Here is an 18,621-nt window from a genome sequence, read left to right on the forward strand (position 1 = left end):
AAGAATATCTTGTCCAGGTTGGACATGTCCACCGCACTGTGAAAGCCACGTGCACATCTGGAAAGGATCCACAGAAAAATAACCCACGTTGACAAGGGATGGATAATCAATGTTTAAATTAAGTAGCAAAGAGTCCAGCTGGATGTAAGGAAGCACTTTTTAGCTGCCAGGGCGATAAAATACCAAAATGAGCCAATTGAAGGAAAGCATGCTGAGGAATGTTCCCACAGATAAGAGATAAGCATCTATCTTTGATCTCTGAAGGGTCACCTGCCCCCAAACGGGGAGCTGCAGCAAAGATTCTCTCCATCCCCACCAGTTCTATTAGAATCCACTTGGGGTTCCAAGCACCTTCTGGAAGACTCTGGCCAAGCAAATTGCTGTTGCCAAGGTTTGCATCACTGACTCTATAATTTGTTGAAATTACCTAAGACCACTTCTTTGCCCTCTTGTTTTTTTAATTTCAGAAAGCCTCTATATTAAATGCCTTTGTGAGGGGCCACAGCAGAATCTGGAATATCTGTATCTCTGGCTTTGGGAATTTTTTTTTTTTTTTTTTTTTTTTTTGCCAGAAGTGACATGCTGAGGGATTAGAATCTTGGCAGTAACTACAGGTCCAGGCAAGCAAAAGGTCAAGTGCAGGGCGAAGCTGGTTGACAGACACCATAGATCTCGACAGGCAGGGTCCTGGAGATCAAAGCGGCATTATCAAGTACAGGTGAACTCTGACCTTAGTGCAGAAAGGCCATTTGCTTTCTATCCTTTTTGCATACTCTAAATATAGGTCGCCTGAAGTTCAGGATGCACATCAGCAGCAAATGAGGTCAGAGGCTTGACAACAGCAGGGTGGGGAGAAGCCAGGATGACCTTGCAAGAGGCGGCTGCTGTTCCTCTCCCCTTGCCTGTGGGACCACATTAACACCCCAAAGGCACCCTGAGTACATCTAGAAGGAAAGTTAGTGGCCTTCAAGCAGCATCCACCCACAGTAATGAGATCCCCTGGTGTCTTCAGGAATGGAGAAAACGCCACACCCCCGGGTTATAAAGGGATCCATCCTCCTTCCGATCTCTTCGAATGTCACCCCTGTGATGTCCCTAAATAAATCTCGTCAGTTCTCTCCCATGCTCCTCCTGGAACCCAGTCCAGTCTTGGGTTCTCACTGAGGTTGGACGACGGTGAGAGCCCCCTACTGGTGCACCTGCCTCCCTTGGCAAACACTAGCATTGGCCAACCAGCCTGCTCCGGTCTGAACGAATCTCTGTAGCTTCCAACGTAAGAGGAAAAGCCTCCTTCGTCTCCTAAATTTCTCCAGTGGCATTTCCCACCCCCCACCCCGCCACCAGCGCCCAAGTCCCATCCCTATGGCTAGGGAAAAATGAAAACGGCCATTTCCAAAACAACAGTGGAATGCTATGCGGCTAGTTAGCGTCAACGCCAACTTATCTGGCGCCGCTATTCCGCACCAAGTTGCTTTGCTTTGCTGTGGTTTTACCGTGAATTAAAAGCACAATGCAAAATATAAGTTTACAAGGCACCTTTAAGGAATGGATTTTATTTTAAGGCAAGCTGTGATCTCACCCGGACTGCGCCCATGTGTTTCCTCCACGATCCTCTGACAGGTGTGAACACCCTAGTTTGGGGCCAGCCGGACCCAACGCGGGCTCCTTAGAAGCTCCAGCCCCTGTTGCCAGAAGCCGCGTGCAGTATCCTAGAAGGGCGCCTCGCACGTGGTAGCCATTCAGTTAAGTGTTTCTCAGTTTTAACAGAACGAGCAAACGTACAAATGAACGAACGACGTGCCGGCATTGTGTGTGTTGCCGCCAGAAGCTCCAGCTGGGGTGAGCCTCGGAGGCAGAGCCCCACAAGACGAGGCAGTGGTTATAAACTTCTGGAATAGCCAGAATCAGGGGTTACCCACCCCTTCCCTTTCGTTTACCCCGTTTCAAAATGTAGACTCTGTCACTTACACCTCCTCACCCCCTTGGATCCGTTGTGAATGACTTAGTACTCGAGGCTGCGGGCGACCGGAACTCCGCTGGAGTTTGCTTACACAGAAAGGGTCCCTGTGCGTCGCTGTGTCCTTCTCAAGAAGTTCACAGTTTCTGTCAGGCGCCCTCCCCACACACGCTTGTCTGACCGGCCCCCAGCCCAGGGATGCTCCCGGCTCCCCGTGATACTTGCCATTCCTGTAAGCTGCATCTTTCCTGGTCAGTTTCGCTAAATGCTGCCTGTATCATAGGAGCAGCCTCTTTACATCCTACGCAGCCATCTGGTGTGGGCATGCCGTCAAGTTCCTGCTGGGACCTGGACCCACATACCCACCCTGGTCTCCTTTCTGACCCAAAGTCAACAAGCAAAAAGTCCCCGGGAGGTGTTTCTAACCACAGTTTCCTGGCATATAGCACTTGTCCAGTAAATATATATTAGATTAAATCATAAAATCGTATCAACAATATAACTAATCTCCATCTTTTCCAATGACAAGGGCCTAGATAATCTCCCCTAAGCTCAAAAGTTGGGATGAGAAAATGCAAGATTTTAATAAATAAGAATCTCATTGTAAATTGGTAAGCTATCCATTTCTTGCGAGAACCATCGTTCTCCACCTTGGCTGCATAACAAAAAAGTATTATGCCCAGAGTATTTTTATAGTAATCCCTGGGCCCAACCCCCCAATTCTGATTTAATTAGTCTGGAGTGGCTCCCAGACACCAGCAATTTTTTAAAGCTTCCCAAGTGGTTCTAAAGGGCATCTAGGGTTGCAAATCACCTTTCTTGGCAGCGCCCACCTCCTCCTTCCCAGGGCTGATGAATCTCTGCTCTAGCCATCATGAGGCTGCAAAGGGGAAGGGGAAAAACTGTACGGTCAGCTGGAGGAGAAAATACCGAGGGAGTATTTAAAAAATATTTTCCCTCTTACACATAAATTTGTTGAATAAGTAAAATGAATGGAATTGCTCTAGCACTAAGGTCTCAGTGAAAAACGCAGAGCTCAGAGCCCTGTTTTAGGGACAACCCAGGCTGCCCGTGAGAGTCATTGAGGAGACGCGGAAGTGTTCACACTCTAGCCCCACCCCAGACCGGCTGCATCAGAGCTTCTGAGGTGGGCCCAGGTGACAGTATTTTTTTTTTAATCCCCCAGATGCGTCTAATGTGGCCTGAGTTAAAGACCATTAGTCTAAATAAGGCAATTTCTTTAAACACCTTAAAAACTACATCATAGATTTGTCCATTCATTTTTTTTTTAATTTTATTTATATATTTAGAGAGAGAGAGCGCGCGCACACAAGCAGGGGTCAGGAGAGAGGGAGAATCTCCAACCGACCCCACGCTGAGCGCAGAACCCAACACAGGGCTTAGTCTCTTGACCCTGAGATCATGACCTGAGCCGAAAGCACCCAAAAAGAAATTCAGGTTTTTTCAGAGACCAGAACACCTTGACATCTTGTTTAAATGTGCTTAGTTGGTGGGGTGCCTGGGTGGCTTGGCTGTGAAGCGTCCGCCTTCGGCTCAGGTCCTGATGGGACGGAGATCCACATCCGGCTCTGCTGGGCAGGAAGCCTGCGTCTCCCTCTCCCTCTGCTGCTCCCCTATTCGTGTTCCTCCCTCGCCGTGTCTCTCTGTCAGAGAGATGTTTAAAAACATCTTTTTAAAAAATGTCTAAAAAAATAAATATGCTCGGGTGGTATTGCTGGTAAGTCCAGCTAAGAATATTAGTTGCCAGGTGGCTGCGCAGAAACCAGTGAGCTTCCACGGCTGGCTGTCATTCGCTTGGTAACCAGACGTCCGTAGGGCAGTGCTGGCCTGGGTGTTTGGATGTGTCCTTTGCCAAAGAGCCACAGCTCTCCCGGACACATGCTCCCAGATGCAGGGAGATCTGTGGAAACTGCGTCTCTGGTAGATCTACCTGCCACCAGCGAGAGCTTCACAGAGAGTGTTTGCCGTCAACGAGGTAATCAAAGGAGCGTGCGAGGTTTCGGGAGGAGAAACAGAGGGCCCGGCGACGGGAAGGAGGCAAAGGGGCCCACGCGCAGCGCACTGGCCCCGGACACAACGAACTCACACCCGCCCGAGTCTCACGTGGAAAAGCCTCAGTGTCGTGGTGACTCATCACCGCTGGCCTTAAAGGAAATCCTTTTCCTAAAGGTACTTGGTAAACCTACATTCTGAAGTATGCTCTTCATTTATGGCAAAACTACAAAAAAGGGGGGGGAGAGAGAAGCTATTTAATGTGGCAGAAGAGGGGCTAAAGGAGAGTCTGGTCTGGACACTTAATTTCTTCGTATGTCAGATTCGACTAGTGTGGGGCTTCTCAACCCTGGCCGCCCAGCGGAATACCTGGTGAGGGCATTAAAACATACCGATGGGGAGAGGGCGCCTGGGTGGCTCAGTGGGTTAAGCCGCTGCCTTCGGCTCAGGTCATGATCTCAGGGTCCTGGGATCGAGGCCCACATCGGGCTCTCTGCTCAGCAGGGAGCCTGCTTCCCTCTCTCTCTGTCTGCCTCTCCATCTACTTGTGATTTCTCTCTGTCAAATAAATAAATAAAATCTTTAAAAAACATACCGATGGGGAGGGCGGAGCAGACATTCTGATATGATTTTCCTGGAATGCGGCCCAGGCATCAAGATTTCTAGAATATCCCCCAAGGGAGTCCATTATGGGACCATCCAGAAGCAGGGCAGTGGCTGTTCTTGGCCCTCCCTCTTCAGCCCGAGTCTTCTCACCCCACCCCTTCTGGAAGCTAGGCGCCTAGCTTCTAGAAGTCCGTGAGCAATTAGAAGATGGATGTAATCAGTGATTGATACATCCCAGAAGCTCACTCAAAGCTACCTACTTTGCCTCATAAGAAGATTACCATTTCTTTTCCTTTTTTTTTTTTTTTAAGAAATGCATCCTTCAACCAAGCCCAAAAATGACATCATCTTTGAAGTAGGTTCCTCCACATGCTGTGTCTCTACCTTCTCTCCGTGGTCTGAGCAGATGTCCAGGGGCCCTTCCCATACCCGACCTCAGCGCACATAAAGAAAGAAAGAACTGCCAGGGTGAAAAAGGGTGTTTTCCGTGTGTCACAGAGAATGTTCTAGAGCCCTCTTCCACCCTTCCCAGTGTCCTTTAGGCATCTGGGCTGCGGGCCCATGTACATTTTCACAGTTGGCCTTCAAGGACGGATTCCCAATTCAGTTTGGATCTTTTGCCAGGAGGCCCCACCCAAGGCCCATTTTCCCATGTGCTGGCTGAACCACCAGCGTGGAAAAATATGAAATTCCAGAGCTGGAGCTTCTCCAGCCAGTGTCATGGCAAGAGAAGGGAGTCCGTGTCAGCCTCCCAGGGTCCGGGAGCTCCCACAGCCAGGGCGCCATCCTGGAAGCCACGGTGGGTGGCTCCAGCCCTTCATTTCACACTATCGACTCCCTGATTCCAGCTGCGGAGAACAAACCAAAAAAAAAAAAAAAAAGAGAGAGAGAGAAAAGAAAAAAGGAAGAAATCCAAGGAAGCACTCATTCAAGGCGAGATTCAAAAAACAGAGGTGGTTAAGTAGAAGTTCTAAACCAAACCAAACTTCTGGACACCCCGGTAAACTACAAAACTAAAACCACGATCCATGTAGTTATGTCCAGACACTGGTCGGTAAATCTCCAGGTTTGTAGACTGAATCGTCCAGCTCATTGCTTCGACCTACACCTCTCTACGGAGACCAAGTTCCTGTATATTAAAACGTATATTAAAACTGATAAATGCTTGCTTTCCCACCTGAAAGCGGAAAAGACACTGGGAAACCACATCTGGCAAGAAGTTTGATCTTTGGCTTAAGAGAGGAGATGGGTTTCAGCGGGGTGAATTTTGTAGGCTGGAGAATGATTTTTCAAGTTGCTCGAGCCTTATAAAATTTCCAGTTTCCATCAGGATTGTCTCAGTGTGGGAAAGAATGAGGAGGGCCACCCAGATCTTTATTTGGGAGTTGCCTGGAGTTTCTACTTGCCCACAGAACTCCCCATTTTCAAGATAAAAATCCTTCTTAATGAGGACATTGTCTTGAGTTTTTGTCCTTATTCATCATTAAACTTGTCCGGATCTTTCACTCCAGAAGTAGAGACAAGATGGAGGCAGAATGCCTGGGGAAAGGTCAGGGACAGATTTAAACATGTCTCACTAAGCAAGTCAGCCCGTGTCCCTGCTATCAAGCTACGAGGCCAGCTGTCACCCACTATATCCTTACCCTGGCCGCGCCCGTCCTCTGTCCAGGGAAGATGTCCGGAGGAACCTCTAGCCCTGCGGAATGGTGAGCAAGCATTACTTCCCGTGTAGGCCTCCCAGGTACCCCAGGATCCGGAATGACCCCTGGAGCTCTTGAGGCCAGGAATGGGCACAGGGACTCATTTGGGGAACATAGGCTGGTGAGGTCACAGTCCAGACTGGAATGTTGGTGCCTGCAGACACCCTGCCCTTGGCACCGTCTGACAGTAGAGCTCACTGGTGAAGACGGTGGGGTTGATGCCAGACTAACCTTGGTCTGCTTCCTAAGGCCTCTGTTCTCTCAAGGGAGACCTTGAGCAACTCTCTGACCCTCGGTTTCTTCCTCTGTAAAATGAAGAAAGGCCACTTACTTGATAAGGTGATGGTGAGGATTAAGGCAGCGCAAACATTGAAACACAAATGGCTGTCAAGGAATTAGAGTTATTTTGACCATCCTTTATAGGTGCCTAGAATAATGCAGCTGTAATCGAACCTGTCCCCCTAACAGAGATGTCCCCAGAGCCTTAGTTTGTGGATTGACTTAATTTTTTTTCCACCGAGCAATCTCTGCACTTTGAATTATACGCCAAAGTGGGTGCGTGGCACAAAGCCGGGGCGTCAGCTCAAGCCAACATGGAAATTGCCTGAAAAACAAGTGAGAGGCACAGCCTCAAATGGCACAGAAGCCTGATTCCTACTACTAGCAAGGCAAGGTCAGCGTGGCTCTAGGAGACATCCTCACTAAGGATATTCTAAAAGAAAACCAGCCTTATAACTTTCAGATACAAACTAAAAGTGACATCAGGTTAAGGAAATGTCATGCAATCATTTTTTCAGAGGTCGAGTTAGGAGTCACATTGAACTTGGGATTAGCACATCAACTCTGAAGACATGAGGGCTGGGGCGCCTGGGTGGCTCCGTGGGTTAAGTGTTTGCCTTCAGTCCAGATCATGATCCCAGGGTTCTGGTTTCGGGCTCCACGTCAGGATCCCTGCTCAGCGGGGCGTCTGCTTCTCTCCCACTCTCTCCCTTCCTTTGCCCCACCTCCCCCAACCTGTTCTTATGCTCGCTTGCTCTCTCTCAAATAAATAAAACCTTAAAAAAAAAAAAACATGAGGGCTTACAACATGTTAGCATGGCTTGAGAAAGGCATACAATATTTTAAAGCTTTTAAAAAACACTGTTGATGATATGTTTGCACCTCTGAAGTTCTTTCTACCTAAATGGAATAAAGATGAACTCCAGTGACCAACGCAATGACCAATCACCTTCACACCTTCATGGGAACTGGGGAGAGTGCCCCTGCCTTCCTTCAAGGACTGAGATGGGGCCCGGAACGCATTTAGCCCAGCACCTTGGGTCATGGTAAGTGTTCCCAGTCAAGGAACCAAAGAGCAAGCCACGGATTTGCCACGGACGCTGTGGGCCTCCAGAACCAACAGACCTGGGCTGGGAAATGATGTGAATTGATTCCTTCTCTATGAAGGTAAGTCTCGTGCCAACAGGGGAAGATAGAGATTGCAACTTAGAAAGCCGGCAGGAGACAGCCCAGGAGTAAAGCAGGGAAAGGCTGCTCATTATTTGGTGGGGAGCAGAACCTCCACCCACTTCACTGCAAACATCTTTCCTTGCAATGGCTATGCTCAGAGCTGGTCAGGTGCCACCAGGACCCTGCGGGCCCCACGGTCCATCTGGAGAGAAGCTTTGGGCGGGGGGGGGGGCGGTGAGGAAGGGACTTCTGTTAACTCTTCAGCGCAGACTCGGCTGGAGAGCAGTCGGGTTTTGTTTTGTTTTTTCTTTTTAAAGATGTTATTTATTTATTTGATAGAGAAAGAGAGATAACGAGAGAAGAAGCACAAGGAGTGGGAGTGGGAGAGGGAGAAGTAAACTCCCAGCTGAGCAGGGAACCCAGCGTGGGGCTTGATCCCAGGACCCTGGGATCATGACCTGGCTTGAAGGGAGATGCTTAACCGACTGAGGCATGCAGGAGCCCTGAGAACTGTGGTGTTTAAAGACAGAGCCAGAAATCAGAAGCCGTTTTTCTCCCCAGTAAGAAACAGGCCTTCATATGTCCCAGAAATTCCCAGGACATGGGCATTCTGATGGATAAGAACAGGAGATGGCCCGTGAGAGTTCCCAGATTATGTACCCACTGTGCTATGAAAGCCCATCATCACCTTGACTTACGCCTTTTGGGTTTTGGTTTTTGTTTTTGTTTGCCTCTGAAATATACCTGGCGGATTATGTGTAGAAGCTGAGTTTCAGAAGAAGGGCTCGAGATACTCAGGGTAAAGGACAGGATGACCAACGGTCCTGGTTTGCTCAGGACTATCTGAGTTTTAGCATGAAAAGTCCCTCCTCTTGGAAGCCCCTCAGCCCCATGCAAATCAGGACAGCTGGTCGTCCTAAAGAACTATTATAAAATACTGCAAAAAGACTGCGATTCGGGATGGATCAAGTTCATGGCAGACAGAGATAATACATAGTGAAAATGACGTGACAATTTTTCCTCAATATAAGTTTAGGGTGCCAGACACAAGGACTCAGATAATGCACATTTCCTCTAATAAAGACCACCATGTTGACCATGAAAGCCAGGGATCAGGAAACTTGGAAAAATAGTAACAGCGAGAATGCACATATCGGGCACTCACCATATGCTGGGCACAGTTCGAAAGCTTGGCGTAAATTAAATCACTTAACATAAATTAAATCCTCAACAGCTGTATGATAATCTTCTGCATTTTACAGATTAAAAAAATGGAGACACAGACATCACATAGACAAGAAATGTACATGATAGAATTGGAGTTTGAAACCAGGCAGCCTGGGGCCAAAAGTCCATGCTTTCCAACCGTTCCCGTATGTATCTGTAACAACTCGTGTTTCCTGAGCGGCAGCTACGGGCCCGTCATGGTGCCAAGTAAGGATGCTCTCCGTAGAGCAGCTCCTATAACCCACGCAACAGTCTGTCCGGGTTAGGGACTTTATTCACTCTTTCAAGTACTATTTTTCTGAGCTGATGTTTGTTCAGGAACTGCAATATTATTTCACAGGGGAAGGAGGATGAGGGTTTGGGCCAAAGGAATGGCAGCGAACATGGAAGATGGAAGTCAGAGGCCGGACTTGGGACAAATGTCTGAAGTGAAAACATGGAGAAAACAGAACTCAGGATTGCTTGAACATGGGGAATGCGGGAGCAAAGTCAAGGATGACTCCGAGATGGTTTTACTCGAGGGACCGGGAGGGTGGTCATGCATCCGCCAAAAACAAGACCAGAACAAGTTCTGCTTCAGGGGGAAGATAATGAGTTCAGACTGGGACAGGTTACGTTTTGGCTACTATGGGGCATTGCATGTAGATGTGGCTAGAAAGTTCCGGAAACATGTCTGGAGCTTGGTCTCGATGGCTGGGAGTCAGTATCCTAGACTTAGTGATTAAAGTCCCAGGTGTAAATACCCAGAGAAGAGAAGATGACAAATGATAGAGGCCTAAGAAATGTCAACATTTCAGGGGTGAGCAGAGGAGAGCCTGCCAAGGAGGTCGTGAAAATTCGAGAGAGGTGGGGAGAAAACCAGGAGACAGTGTTTGTCTGGAAACCAAGGGAGGGACCGGTGATGGCAGAAGGACCAGTGCTACAGCAGACAAACAGGAGGACGGTTAGAACCGCTCATCGGGACCAGGGTCTATCCTGGGACTGAAGACGTGGGCCAGAACGTGATCAGACAGCAGCAAGGGAAACTGGGTTCCAACTCAGCCCGATCCTGAACTTGGTCTCCTTAACGTCCCTCAGCCAGGAATGAAATCAACCTCAAAGCTTGGGGTTAAGGATAGGCCTGTCCCTGGGAAGCTGGGGACTCCTGCTGCTGAGTCTGAAACCTAAAGGAGCGGCCACTGTGTTCGACACATTTATTCTCAACTGCTTTTGCAGGCCAGAGATTAGCCCTAAAGAGCCACCAAAACAAAACCCAACTCAGAAGCAAACAGATTTTTTTTTTTCTTTTCCATAAACCCTTTCCTTCCCTAGCAGAAGAGGAACAGAGAAAGTAGTTCTACTGGAGAAAATTCCCTGGGCCAGATTTATGGCTGCCTGACCCTTGACCCCTGACCCCTGACCCCAGGCTGAGAATGCTAGAGTCTTATTAACATCAGCAAAGTATGCATGAAGACACAAGCTTTCCAAGGTCTCATTCCATTGCCAAACCCAAAGAGCTCCCCACTGACCTTGAAGCTTCAGAAGATATTTCTCCCTTCAGGATGACAGAGAAAAGACAAAACCATCGCTGGCTCGTGAAGCAGCTGTTTTTAATACACCCTGGGGAGAAAAATCTGGAAGTTAAGAGCTGAGCTAAGGAGAGATGTGGATGCAACTCTGACCCGCATTCAACTCCAGGTGACTCGGCTCAGGAAGAAAAAACATGTTATTTGAAGTCAGATGTTTGACCTTTTTTAGGGGAGTTGTCCATTATTTATGTCCACACCCTTTAACTGGTGTTGCCTGGGCATTCTTTAGGCTCTGAAACCAGTCTCTGCCTCTAAGTCTGTGTGATCATCCAAGCTTCACGAGCTCTCCCCACTAGCCCACCACACTTCATTTTTCATGTAGCCAAAGGATCAAGCAGAACATTCCTGCGGGAAGAGACACTGCCCAGGCCTGCCCACACCGCCTCTCTCCCGGGCTGATAAACCCCCATCATAAATTCCGCCACAACTCGAGGCTTCGACCTGCTATCAGTATGCCTTTCTCTTGGCAGCACACCAGCTCTGTCCCATGAGATAAATCCATTATTTTCAGAGTCCTAGAGGCTTCCTGGGGGGCCAGAAGGAGGAGTAAGAGGATTCTCCCCGGCCCAGGGTAAACCATCTTCCATTGCCTTCTTCCATCCTCGGGCTAACGTCTCATTCTGGTTCCTTCCCGGGTCTCATCAGCGGCTCTGCTACAGAGCGACATGGTACCTTCCAGACTTCTACATCGCCATCCCCAACCCCCTTCACAGCTGTTGTCAAAGCAACGGCATCATTCACGGGGAAGTTCGAGGAGGAGAATCGTGAGGGGGGAGGGAAGGGCTGGGAGAAAGATGTACTTAGATAAGAAAAGCGCTCAGTCCCTGTAGACTACAGTACCAGAACACCAGGCTCTGCCTGCCCTCGGCTCTCGGACCTGAGACTGAACTCTAGAATTCATTGCCTTTGGCTTCAACAGGTTCTCGGGTCTGGAACAGGAGAAAGAGAGAGAGGTGCGGGACTCTCCAGGACACTCGCTCACACATTGTGGGGTACCTGCGCTCCTTCATCCAAAGACCTTGACCCAGCTTGGTCTGCGTCTTCTCCTGTTGAGTGACACCCCCCTCCCCCCGGGAAGAGACAAAGAGGCTGCCTGAGCCCTTCGGTTGCTTTGGCAGAGCGTGGAACCTCTGAGCTCCTGCATTTAATCCCAGCTCTTTCCAATTCCAACCATTTTTCCCAAACAACTCACTTTTTCTAATCATGTCAGCAACTACTTTTGCATGATTAAGTGAGTCCGCCATACAGATGAGCCAGCTCGGCTGTGGGGGCTGCCAAAAGAAAAACCCCAACTGATCTGGTGTTTTTCATCTTATTGACAAGAACTTAATTCAGTCAAGCTGCACTTCATGTTGGCAAAGCTTCAAACCTCGGGAGAAGGGGAACCGCAATGCCACCTATACAACAGCAAAATGGGTCTGGAGGCTGCGCTGATGAGCAGGTCTGTAGCAACTTTTGAAAATAACCCATTTAAATGTTGCAACAGGGATCCACAGTCTTTGCAGAGAGGTTATAACATCAAATAGCCATTTGGTTCCTTCTGGATTCCTCACCCTCCAGCCTCCCCACCCCCTGCCACCCAATGCACAATTTTAGAAAATCTAGAAAAGCTAGAATTTCTTTTAAAATATCCAAAATTAATTTTAGGGGAGACTGGGTGGCTCAGTCAGTTAAGTGTCTTTCCTTCAGCCCAGGTCATGACCTCAGGGTCCTGGGATAGAGCCCCTGCATCAGGCTCCCTGCTCAGTGGGGAGTCTGCTTCTCCCTCTCTCTCTGCCCCTCCCCCCACCTGTGCTCCTTCTCTCTCTCCTCCTCAAATAAATAAAAATCCTTAAAAAATAAAAATAAAGTTAATTTTAGGTGATTTTGCTTTCAATTTTTTTGTAATACCTTTCTGTTCTCTCAGATACTTAGGATTTCTCCCCCTACCCCAAAAAAATCAAGGAATTGGGGCGCCTGGGTGGCTCAGTGGGTTAAGCCGCTGCCTTCGGCTCAGGTCATGATCTTAGGGTCCTGGGATCGAGTCCCACATCGGGCTCTCTGCTTAGCAGGGAGCCTGCTTCCTCCTCTCTCTCTCTGCCTGCCTCTCTGCCTACTTGTGATCTCTCTCTGTCAAATAAGTAAATAAAATCTTTTTAAAAAAAAATCAAGGAATCAATTCTCTGTCCTACACGTCAAAAACTGACCTTACCAATGCTGAGAAGGAAATGGATTTTTTCATCATTCAGGGTTATCGCTAGTGATATGTGTAGACAGGGCTTTGAATGTATCCTATGTTCTGGGCTATCCCCACAGCTCCAGCTTCTAGCCCCTTCTCAGAGAAAGCCACGTGAGAGCTTCATGGGTTCTTATGGTAAGAGGAACCAAAGAGAAAAATTCTTCCATTATTCCATGACAAAATGTCTTCTGAGAATCCTGACTAACATTCTATTATGTGCCAGGTCCTACTCTAAGTATATTCACAAATTTAATCCTTATAACTACTTTCTGAAAGTGGTACCATAATCCTCTCCAGATACTTACAGATGGAAAACCTAAAGCACAGAGAAGTCCAGCAATTTTTCCAGAGTCACACAGTGAATAACTGATTGTGCCAGGATTCTAGCAAAGGAAGTCAGAGCGCAGAGTTCGTGTTCTTAACTTCCATCTCCCAGCAGCTCTCAGAACTGAGCATGAACAAGCAACTGGAGGGGTTATGAAAATACAGATTTCTAGGCCACACACCCAGAGTTTCTGATTCAGTAGCTCTGGGTGAGGCCTGAAGACTTAGACTTCCAGCACATTCCCCAATAACAGTGATGATGCTGGACCACACATTGAGAATTTACTGGTTATGTTTTGGCCTCTAGAGAAAACTCTTGCTAGAATCCTTTCTTCATCTCCACATAGTACTCCAAGACAGAAAAGAAAAAAAAAAAAAAAAAGCTCAATGGAAGCATTAGCTGTACTAAATAATCTCATGAGATCAATCAACCAGCCAGTGTTTTGGGTGGCCGTGACAATGTGTCCAACAGCAACTGTGCTACGTCAAACTTGGGGGACTTCCAGAGCAAAATCACAGTCTTCTCAATGGCGCGTTTCTGGACCACTGATGGGACAGGCGGCCTGCAGAAAATGACCAGACAACCTGTACCCTCTTCTCTTGGAAAGCTGCACTTCTTTCCAAATACCCCATAATTCTGATACTTTTGCCACTGCCTTTCTAATTTTTAATTGTGTGTGTGTGTGCGTGTGTGTATGTATTTAAGTAGGCTCCACATGGGGTCTGAACTCATGGGGTTCAGAATTCTAGCAAAGGAAGTCATGGGGTCTGAACTCATGATCCTCAGATCAAGAGTCTCATGCTCTACCTACTGAGCCAGTCCGGTGCTCCTTGCTATTCCCTTCTATTCAACTTAACTAAGTCTAATTTAATTTTTTAATACTTGAAGATAATTATTACATGGTAATGGTGAAAGTTATTACACATTTTCTTTAAAAATTATTTTTAAATCATATTAATTTAAAAACATTAAAATTTTAAATTAATTTTAAATCTTTAAAATTTTAAATATTTTAAATTTTAATTTTAATTTAATTTAAAAAAATTAAAATTTATACAAATTAATTGATTTTTACTTAATTTAAAATTCTTAAAGGAATGATCTTTTAAGAAAACTTTTTAGTCCAGTTTTCTTAAAAGAGTCATCATTAAGTACTCCCATCAAATAATCCATTAAGTAATCTAAGTCATTGACACTTTTCATTCTGACATTTTTCAGTACCGTTTATAGCATTATGAAAATCACTTAGACCAAATGTCACAAGTCTGAGACTCTAATCCTGTCCCCGTAGCTTAGTGGCTATGTGGCTTACCTTCTCTTGACCTTGGTTTTCTCCTGTGTTAAATGGAAGAAAAGAAAACTCACCCTACAAATACGCCCATGAACTAAGACAGGAATTTAAAAAAGCCTTAAGGAACACATATCTGAATTTGAATTGAATTATAATAAGTGAAAATTCATTTGATGGATTATAATTACGATAATGATCCTAACTAATGGTCACTGACTTATTTTCCTCCAGAGGTAATGATGCATTTCTGTGGAAGAATAGGTGTGTGCGCCCCACCCGAGTCCCCTGGGGCTATAGGGAACAGGGACAGACTCAGGCCAAGGGCTAGTGAGAAGGGAGGAGCTCTTGGCACAGCTCAGTCAAGGTTGCTCAGATCCAGAGAGTGAATTCAACGAACACATCTGCACCAGTCATTGGAGCCCAGGGACCTGGTGGGTACCACAGCCAATGCACAAAGAAAACAGGGTGGGAGAATAAGAGACACAGAGGCAAAAACAAAAACAATGAGTTGATGTGGGAAGACAGGAGACAGTCTGAAAACACTCCAGTGGTGACAAGCCAAGGTCTACAGCTCTGCTTTCCATACCTCTCAGTCCATTTGCTGGAAGCAGCCAAGGCTGTTTAAATGGACAGGACGCTGTCACACAGAACCTCTCACTAAGCTCACCTTATAATCAGCGTTAGATGCTTGCAAGCCTACCAGGAAACATGGAAGTACTAACAGGCCAGCCCATGTTTCAGATTTGAACTCACCAAGACAGTGTCCTTACTGAGGCCCTCAGTCTCAGGGTGAAAACACTAAAATCTGCAAGTGACGTGTTACTACTAATAGCTAATGCACCAACATTTGCAAATGCCTTGCTTATGTATACACATGCTTCTCTTATATACATTAGAACAGGGTGAAGTTTATCCCTAGGATAACCCCTCTCTCATTCACTGGTATTCTGATGTGTTCCCTCAATTAAGAAGGAAAAAATGGGGTAACACCTAGTGGTCTGGGACATGCATGTAATCTGAGGGTTGCCCCTGAGAGTGTGCCACGTGCTTAGTACAGGGCAGTACTGAGTACTGAGTACTCAGTACTGTACAGAGATGGCTGGAAACCACCACTAGATCCAAGCAAGCTGGGTAGCCACATGGAGACGACACAGGAGCTGGCATGGAATCACTGTGGATGGGCCTGCTATTGTGTTTCAGAGAATCTGGGTAGCGTACCAATACCCAAGGGCTCTACGCTCACGAAGGTGAAGAGCAGAATCCGCTAATTATACATGGTCCTCCATAACCTTGAGCTCATGACCCATCCTGATGCTGTTCATAAATCTCTCATCCTAAAAGAACTCAAATTCATAATTTGGCTCACTCATTTGGAGTTTTGTTTTTTTTTAATAACAGTAGTAGTCAGATGGTGATTGCCGGAGTAGAAAAGTATTTAATCCAATTCTCTTTTTGAATGACTCATTTCCAATTTATGTACTGATAACCGTAGTGGTCGGCCTCCGAGATGGCACTGAGTGATCCCCATCTCTTGGTATCACAACCTTGTGCAATCTTCCCTTCACTGTATCAGGGTTTCTTGGTGTGATCAATGAAATATGGCACAAGGGATGGCGTGTAAATTATGCTAGGTCATGAAAGACATTGCTGTTTCTGCTTTGCCCCCCCACCCCAGGTCTTGTTCTGGATCATGACCATGACACTGGCTATCATGCTGTGAGGACACTCAGTCTTATAGCAAGTTTCACTACAAAGGGGACTGAGCTACCAGTTTTCTAGCCATGTGGGTGCGCCATCTTGAAAGCAGGTCTTCCAGCCCCAGGCTGGACTTCAGATGACTGTAGACTCAGCTTACAGCTTGACTGCAGTCTAGTGATAGTCCCTGAGCCAGAAACACTCAACTAATCCATTTCCAGAAACTATAGAAAGTAATAAATATTTATTGTTATGTTAAGCCAGTAAGTTTTGCGATAATTTGCTATGTAGCAATAGATAACAAATATATAACTGATGTGCTAACTACAAATTACTTTTTTTAAAAGATTTTATTTATTTATTTGACAGACAAAGATCACAATCAGGCAGAGAGAGAGGAGAAAGCAGGCTCCCCACGGAGCGGAGAGCCTGATGTGGGGCTCCATGCCAGGACCCTGGGATCATGACCTGAGCTGAAGGCAGAGGCTTTAACCCACTTAGCCACCCAGGCTCCCCAACAAATTACTTTTTATCATTCATTCAAACCAGATACTCAAGGATTTTTTATTTTCCAAAACTTTTTAAGAAATTTAATAAAGACTTATTATTAATTTTCCACACATAGCCCAAATGAGCTTCAGGATTTATTGCACATACGTGAATCTGTTTCTTACTTTGACCAATTGGAAATATTATTTATTTGTGATTAGGGTCTGTTCTGTATTGGTGACCCCTCAGAAGTCATCTAAAATGTGGCCCATTGTATGTTTGTGTATGGTCTATGACTATGTCTAGTGTGCTACATGGGACATGAATGAATAAGTTATTCGCACTTACTTAAAAAGCCACAGGGTCGGGACGCCTGGGTGGCTCAGTTGGTTGGACGACTGCCTTCGGCTCAGGGCGTGATCCTGGAGTCCCGGGATCGAGTCCCACATCAGGCTCCCAGCTCCATGGGCAGTCTGCTTCGCTCTCTGACCTTCTCCTCGCTCATGCTCTCTCTCACTGTCTCTCTCTCTCAAATAAATAAATAAAATCTTTAAAAAAAAAAAAAAGCCACAGGGTCTTATCAAAAGAATTTTATCATATCAAAAGAATTTCTTTTCCTCCCCTGTATTTGGCAGAAAGGTTTTAGGGTACCAAGAAAGATAGGGCAACATGGGCAATCTCTGAGGATTTTTGTCATTCTAAAATAGAGCAAAAGATTTTAGAATTATTCTTCTTTAGCAAAAATCAGGAGAGAAAGTTTAAGACCCAAACAATTAACTCACCATAGGAAAGGTACAAATCACAGGCATTGGTGAGAGAATCTCTTTCTGCGTAGGCCAACGTATCATCCTGAAGGACTACAGACTCCATTTCCTAGGGTGTCATGTTATAGTCGGATCTGTGTGTTCTGAGAACATCTGACACAGCAACATCTGGGAATCAACAGAAAAAACATCTTCCAAAGTCAATATAAGCCCTGTTTACATTGTTGCCATCCTGAATTATACGTTCCCCTTTAATTAGTACAAATAATCAAAAGCTAGCAATATTTACAAAAGTCTTAGTTATGATTTATTTTCCTCAAGAAAGAATTATATCCACCCATTGCAGATTGGGAAATGAAAGAAATCAGACTCTAATCAAGATTGTGGCCTAAAGGCAAAAAAAAAAAAAAAAGTAGGGCCATCCAGAGGGCACTTCCCAAACATTCCAGCATGGGTTTCTCCCCTCGAATACTTCGGGCACCCCTTATTTTCTGATGAGAATTTACTTTCATCCCTCCACCTCCAGGAAACCCTCCTGGTACCTAGACTGTGTAAAGGGTCCTTCCTGTAAGCACCCCCTCCACACAATAAATATTTTAAAGGCTCTATTCCTTTTTAACTAGTTTTAAGACCCTAGTGCCTAGCCCGGAGCCTGACATATAGTAGAAACAAATAATATGTATTGATTAAAGTATACATTGGACCCATGATTTTTTTTAAAGATTTATTTTAGAGAGAAAGAGAGAGCACAAGCGTGGGTGCACGTGAGTGGGTGGAAGGACAGAGGGAGAGAAGTGCAATGGAATGTTGTTTGGCTATAAAAAGGAATGACGTTGTGATCCTCACCGCAGCATGGAGAAGCCTTGAAAACAGTAATGCTGAGAGACAGAGGCCAGCACCAAAGACCACAAAATTCGATTCATATGAAATGTCCAGAACAGATCTATAGAGACAGAAAGTAGATTAGTGGAGGGGCGCCTGGTTGGCTCAGTCAGTTGAGCATCTGACTCTTGATTTTGGTTTAGGTTATGATCTCAGGGTCCTGAAATTGGGCCTCATGTAGCACTCCACATTCAGCACAGTCTGCTTGTCCCTCTATGTGTGCTCCTTACAGCCCCTCCACTGCTAAAATAAATAAATAAAATATTTGGGGGGAAAAAAAAAGTAGATTAGTGGTTCCTTCAGATGCTTCAGAGCGGGCGAGAGTGGCGAGAGTGGGCGAGAGTAGGTGGCTAAAGGGTAAGAGGCTTCTTTCCCACCCTGGCTGAGTCTTCAGAGAGATCATCACCCATGTAGTTTTGTCTACAGTTCATGTCTCA

At 46.2% G+C, this 18,621-nt stretch overlaps 1 long non-coding RNA gene across 2 annotated transcripts in view; it reads right to left on the reverse strand.

The window, feature by feature from the left end:
- LOC122918090 overlaps window positions 1-18,226 on the reverse strand; it is a 41,361-nt gene extending 23,135 nt beyond the window's left edge. For both annotated transcript variants that reach the window (XR_006386551.1, XR_006386552.1), the window contains exons 1-5: window positions 18,149-18,226; window positions 17,321-17,470; window positions 10,461-10,551; window positions 6,508-6,581; window positions 6,220-6,272 (exon numbers count right to left, since the gene is read on the reverse strand). This is a non-coding gene — a long non-coding RNA (uncharacterized LOC122918090). The remainder of the gene's footprint in view (window positions 1-6,219; window positions 6,273-6,507; window positions 6,582-10,460; window positions 10,552-17,320; window positions 17,471-18,148) is intronic.
- Window positions 18,227-18,621: the final 395 nt, after the last annotated feature.

The sequence above is a fragment of the Neovison vison genome, chromosome 10, assembly GCF_020171115.1.
Source record: "Neovison vison isolate M4711 chromosome 10, ASM_NN_V1, whole genome shotgun sequence".
Lineage (NCBI taxonomy): Eukaryota > Metazoa > Chordata > Mammalia > Carnivora > Mustelidae > Neogale > Neogale vison.